The sequence below is a fragment of the Taudactylus pleione genome, unplaced genomic scaffold (assembly GCF_031769625.1).
Source record: "Taudactylus pleione unplaced genomic scaffold, aTauple2 ptg001184l, whole genome shotgun sequence".
Classification (NCBI taxonomy): Eukaryota; Metazoa; Chordata; class Amphibia; order Anura; family Myobatrachidae; genus Taudactylus; species Taudactylus pleione.
The window spans coordinates 532,501-537,500 of NW_028285585.1; the positions used below are offsets into that span (position 1 = coordinate 532,501).

The 5,000-nt window shown below is 38.0% G+C and overlaps 2 non-coding genes and 18 pseudogenes across 2 annotated transcripts; all 20 read right to left on the bottom strand.

The window, feature by feature from the left end:
- Positions 1–98, bottom strand: part of LOC148453147 (5S ribosomal RNA) — a 119-nt pseudogene extending 21 nt beyond the window's left edge.
- A 115-nt stretch (positions 99–213) lies between these two features.
- On the bottom strand, positions 214–332 carry LOC148453148 (5S ribosomal RNA; annotated as a pseudogene).
- Positions 333–651: 319 nt separating this feature from the next.
- LOC148453149 (5S ribosomal RNA) lies at positions 652–770 on the bottom strand (annotated as a pseudogene).
- Positions 771–886: 116 nt separating this feature from the next.
- On the bottom strand, positions 887–1,005 carry LOC148453150 (5S ribosomal RNA). Its single transcript, XR_015875128.1, has one exon. It is a non-coding gene; the product is annotated as a 5S ribosomal RNA (ribosomal RNA).
- A 116-nt stretch (positions 1,006–1,121) lies between these two features.
- On the bottom strand, positions 1,122–1,240 carry LOC148453151 (5S ribosomal RNA; annotated as a pseudogene).
- A 115-nt stretch (positions 1,241–1,355) lies between these two features.
- Positions 1,356–1,474, bottom strand: LOC148453152 (5S ribosomal RNA). The gene has a single exon (XR_015875147.1). It is a non-coding gene; the product is annotated as a 5S ribosomal RNA (ribosomal RNA).
- Positions 1,475–1,590: 116 nt separating this feature from the next.
- On the bottom strand, positions 1,591–1,709 carry LOC148453153 (5S ribosomal RNA; annotated as a pseudogene).
- A 351-nt stretch (positions 1,710–2,060) lies between these two features.
- Positions 2,061–2,179, bottom strand: LOC148453154 (5S ribosomal RNA; annotated as a pseudogene).
- Positions 2,180–2,295: 116 nt separating this feature from the next.
- On the bottom strand, positions 2,296–2,414 carry LOC148453155 (5S ribosomal RNA; annotated as a pseudogene).
- Positions 2,415–2,530: 116 nt separating this feature from the next.
- Positions 2,531–2,649, bottom strand: LOC148453156 (5S ribosomal RNA; annotated as a pseudogene).
- Positions 2,650–2,764: 115 nt separating this feature from the next.
- LOC148453157 (5S ribosomal RNA) lies at positions 2,765–2,883 on the bottom strand (annotated as a pseudogene).
- A 116-nt stretch (positions 2,884–2,999) lies between these two features.
- On the bottom strand, positions 3,000–3,118 carry LOC148453158 (5S ribosomal RNA; annotated as a pseudogene).
- Positions 3,119–3,234: 116 nt separating this feature from the next.
- On the bottom strand, positions 3,235–3,353 carry LOC148453159 (5S ribosomal RNA; annotated as a pseudogene).
- Positions 3,354–3,468: 115 nt separating this feature from the next.
- LOC148453160 (5S ribosomal RNA) lies at positions 3,469–3,587 on the bottom strand (annotated as a pseudogene).
- A 116-nt stretch (positions 3,588–3,703) lies between these two features.
- On the bottom strand, positions 3,704–3,822 carry LOC148453161 (5S ribosomal RNA; annotated as a pseudogene).
- A 116-nt stretch (positions 3,823–3,938) lies between these two features.
- Positions 3,939–4,057, bottom strand: LOC148453162 (5S ribosomal RNA; annotated as a pseudogene).
- A 115-nt stretch (positions 4,058–4,172) lies between these two features.
- Positions 4,173–4,291, bottom strand: LOC148453163 (5S ribosomal RNA; annotated as a pseudogene).
- Positions 4,292–4,407: 116 nt separating this feature from the next.
- Positions 4,408–4,526, bottom strand: LOC148453164 (5S ribosomal RNA; annotated as a pseudogene).
- Positions 4,527–4,642: 116 nt separating this feature from the next.
- Positions 4,643–4,761, bottom strand: LOC148453165 (5S ribosomal RNA; annotated as a pseudogene).
- Positions 4,762–4,877: 116 nt separating this feature from the next.
- Positions 4,878–4,996, bottom strand: LOC148453166 (5S ribosomal RNA; annotated as a pseudogene).
- Between the last annotated feature and the right edge of the window lie 4 nt (positions 4,997–5,000).

Consider the following 5,000-nt stretch of genomic DNA (forward strand, 5'->3'; position numbering starts at 1 on the left):
CCAGGTGGTCTCCCATCCAAGTACTAACCAGGCCCAACACTGCATAGCTTCCAAGTTCAGTCGAGATTGGGCATGTCCAGTGTGGTTTAGCTGTAGGTGCTCAAAAACATTAACTTTAGACCTCTTTTACTTCTTAACTCAAGTAAATTCAATGATTAGTTGAAAAATGAAATGTAAAATGTAATAGAAAAGAATGTTATGGCAGTATAAAAGTACCTACAGCACCTGGCATTCCCAGGTGGTCTCCCGTCCAAGTACTAACCAGGCCCAACACTGCATAGCTTCCAAGATCAGATGATATTGGGCATGTCCAGTGTGGTTTGGCTGTAGGTGCCCAAAACCATTAACTTTAGACCTCTATTACTTCTTAACTCAAGTAAATTCATTGATAAGTTTAAAAAACTAAATGTAAAATGTAATAGAAAAGAATGTTATGGCAGTATAAAATTACCGTCCAAGTACTAAACTGGCCCAACACTGCATAGCTTCCAAGATCAAACGAGATTGGGCATGTCCAGTGTGGTTTGGCTGTAGGTGCTCAAAAACATTAACTTTAGACCTCTTTTACTTCTTAACTCAAGTAAATTCAATGATAAGTTGAAAAATGCAATGTAAAATGTAATTGAAAAGTAAGTTTTGGCAGTATAAAATTACCTACAGCTCCTGGTATTCCCAGGTCGTCTCCCATCCAAGTACTAACCAGGCCCAACACTGCATAGCTTCCAAGATCAGATGATATTGGGCATGTCCAGTGTGGTTTGGCTGTAGGTGCCCAAAACCATTAACTTTAGACCTCTATTACTTCTTAACTCAAGTAAATTCATTGATAAGTTGAAAAAATTAAATGTAAAATGTAATAGAAAATAATGTTATGGCAGTATAAAATTACCTACAGCACCTGGTATTCCCAGGTGGTCTCCCATCTAAGTACTAACCAGGCCCAACACTGCATAGCTTCCAAGATCAAACGAGATTGGGCATGTCCAGTGTGGTTTGGCTGTAGGTGCTCAAAAGCATTAACTTTTGACCTCTATTACTTCTTAACTCAAGTAAATTCATTGATAAGTTGAAAAAATCAAATGTAAAATGTAATAGAATAGACTGTTATGGCAGTATAAAATTACCTACAGCAACTGGGATTCCTAGGTGGTCTCCCATCCAAGTACTAACCAGGCCCAACACTGCATAGCTTCCAAGATCAGACGAGATTGGGCATGTCCAGTGTGGTTTGGCTGTAGGTTCTCAAAAACATTAACTTTAGACCTCTTTTACTTCTTAACTCAAGTAAATTCAATGATAAGTTGAAAAATGAAATGTAAAATGTAATAGAAAAGAAAGTTTTGGCAATATAAAATTACCTACAGCTCCTGGTATTCCCAGGTGGTCTCCCATCCAAGTACTAACCAGGCCCAACACTGCATAGCTTCCAAGATCAGATGAGATTGGGCATGTCCAGTGTGGTTTGGCTGTAGGTGCCCAAAACCATTAACTTAAGACCTCTATTACTTCTTAACTCAAGTAAATTCATTGATAAGTTGAAAAAATTAAATGTAAAATGTAATAGAAAAGAATGTTATGGCAGTATAAAATTACCTACAGCACCTGGTATTCCCAGGTGGTCTCCCATCCAAGTACTAACCAGGCCCAACACTGCATAGCTTCCAAGATCAAACAAGATTGGGCATGTCCAGTGTGGTTTGGCAGTAGGTGCTCAAAATCATTAACTTTAGACCTCTTTTACTTCTTAACTCAAGTAAATTCATTGATAAGTTGAAAAAATTAAATGTAAAATGTAATAGAAAAGAATGTTTTGGCTGTATAAAATTTCCTACAGCAACTGGTATTCTCAGGTGGTCTCCCATCCAAGTACAAACCAGGCCCAACACAGCAAAGCTTACAAGATCAGACGAGATTGGGCATGTCCAGTGTGGTTTGGCAGTAGGTGCTCAAAAGCATTAAATTAAGACCTCTATTACTTCTTAACTCAAGTAAATTCATTGATAAGTTGAAAAAATTAAATGTAAAATGTAATAGAAAAGAATGTTATGGCAGTATAAAATTACCTACAGCACCTGGTATTCCCAGGTGGTTTCCCATCCAAGTACTAACCAGGCCCAACACTGCATAGCTTCCAAGATCAGACGAGATTGGGCATGTCCAGTGTGGTTTGACTGTAGGTGCTCAAAAACATTAACTTTAGACCTCTTTTACTTCTTAACTCAAGAAAATTCATTGATAAGTTGAAAAAATGTAATGTAAAATGTAATAGAAAAGAATGTAATGGCTTTATAAAATTACCTACAGCACCTGGTATTCCCAGGTGGTCTCCCCTCCAAGTACTTACCAGGCCCAACACTGCATAGCTTCCAAGATCAGACGAGATTGGGCATGTCCAGTGTGGTTTGGCTGTAGGTGCTCAAAAGCATTAACTTTAGACCTCTATTACTTCTTAACTCAAGTAAATTCATTGATAAGTTGAAAAAATTAAATGTAAAATGTAGTAGAAAAGACTGTTATGGCAGTATAAAATTACCTACAGCACCTGGGATTCCTAGGTGGTCTCCAATCCAAGTACTAACCTGGCCCACCACTGCATAGCTTCCAAGATCAGACGAGATTGGGCATGTCCACTGTGGTTTGGCTGTAGGTGCTCAAAAACATTAACTTTAGACCTCTTTTACTTCTTAACTCAAGTAAATTCAATGATAAGTTGAAAAATGAAATGTAAAATGTAATGGAAAAGAATGTTATGGCAGTATAAAATTACCTCCAGCACCTGGTATTCCCAGGTGGTCTCCCATTCAAGTACTAACCAGGCCCAACACTGCATAGCTTCCAATATCAGACAATATTGGGCATGTCCAGTGTGGTTTGGCTGTAGGTGCTCAAAAACATTAATTTTAGACCTCTATTACTTCTTAACTCAAGTAAATTCATTGATAAGTTGAAAAAATTAAATGTAAAATGTAATAGAAAAGAATGTTATGGCAGTATAAAATTACCTACAGCACCTGGTATTCCCAGGTGGTCTCCCATCCAAGTACTAACCAGGCCCAACACTGCATAGTTTCCAAGTTCAGACGAGATTGGGCATGTCCTGTGTGGTTTGGCTGTAGGTGCTCAAAAACATTAACTTTAGACCTCTATTACTTCTTAACTCAAGTAAATTCATTGATAAGTTGAAATAATTAAATGTAAAATGTAATACAAAAGAATGTTATGGCAGTATAAAATTACCTACAGCACCTGGTATTCCCAGGTGGTCTCCCATCCAAGTACTAACCAGGCCCAACACTGCATAGCTTCCAAGTTCAGTCGAGATTGGGCATGTCCAGTGTGGTTTGGCTGTAGGTGCTCAAAAACATTAACTTTAGACCTCTTTTACTTCTTAACTCAAGTAAATTCAATGATTAGTTGAAAAATGAAATGTAAAATGTAATAGAAAAGAATGTTATGGCAGTATAAAAGTACCTACAGCACCTGGCATTCCCAGGTGGTCTCCCGTCCAAGTACTAACCAGGCCCAACACTGCATAGCTTCCAAGATCAAACGAAATTGGGCATGTCCAGTGTGGTTTGGCTGTAGGTGCTCAAAAGCATTAACTTTAGACCTCTATTACTTCTTAACTCAAGTAAATTCATTGATAAGTTGAAAAAATTAATTGTAAAATGTAATAGAAAAGACTGTTATGGCGGTATAAAATTACCTACAGCACCTGGGATTCCTAGGTGGTCTCCCATCCAAGTACTAACCAGGCCCAACACTGCATAGCTTCCAAGATCAGATGATATTGGGCATGTCCAGTGTGCTTTGGCTGTAGGTGCCCCAAACCAATAATTTTAGACCTCTATTACTTCTCAACTCAAGTAAATTCATTGATAAGTTGAAAAAATTAAATGTAAAATGTAATAGAAAAGAATGTTATGGCAGTATAAAATTACCTACAGCTCCTGGTATTCCCAGGTGGTCTCCCATCCAAGTACTAACCAGGCCCAACACTGCATAGCTTCCAAGTTCAGACAAGATTGGGCATGTCCTGTGTGGTTTGGCTGTAGGTGCTCAAACACATTAACTTTAGACCTCTATTACTTCTTAACTCAAGTAAATTCATTGATAAGTTGAAAAATTAAATGTAAAATGTAATAGAAAAGAATGTTATGGCAGTATAAAATTACCTACAGCACCTGGTATTCCCAGGTGGTCCCCCATCCAAGTACTAACCAGGCCCAACACTGCATAGCTTCCAAGATCAGACGAGATTGGGCATGTCCAGTGTGGTTTGGCTGTAGTTGCCCAAAACCATTAACTTTAGACCTCTATTACTTCTTAACTCAAGTAAATTCATTGATAAGTTGAAAAAATTAAATGTAAAATGTAATAGAAAAGAATGTTATGGCAGTATAAAATTACCTACAGCACCTGGTATTCCCAGGAGGTCTCCCATCCAAGTACTAATCAGGCCCAACACTGCATAGCTTCCAAGATCAATCAAGATTGGGCATGTCCAGTGTGGTTTGGCAGTAGGTGCTCAAAAACATTAACTTTAGACCTCTTTTACTTCTTAACTCAAGTAAATTCATTGATAAGTTGAAAAAATTAAATGTAAAATGTAATAGAAAAGAATGTTTTGGCTGTATAAAATTTCCTACAGCAACTGGTATTCTCAGGTGGTCTCCCATCCAAGTACAAACCAGGCCCAACACAGCAAAGCTTACAAGATCAGACGAGATTGGGCATGTCCAGTGTGGTTTGGCTGTAGGTGCTCAAAAGCATTAAATTTAGACCTCTATTACTTCTTAACTCAAGTAAATTCATTTATAAGTTGAAAAAATTAAATGTAAAATGTAATAGAAAAGAATGTTATGGCAGTATAAAATTACCTAAAGCACCTGGTATTCCCAGGTGGTCTCCCATCCAAGTACTAACCAGGCCCAACACTGCATAGCTTCCAAGATCAGACGAGATTGGGCATGTCCAGTGTGGTTTGACTGTAGGTGCTC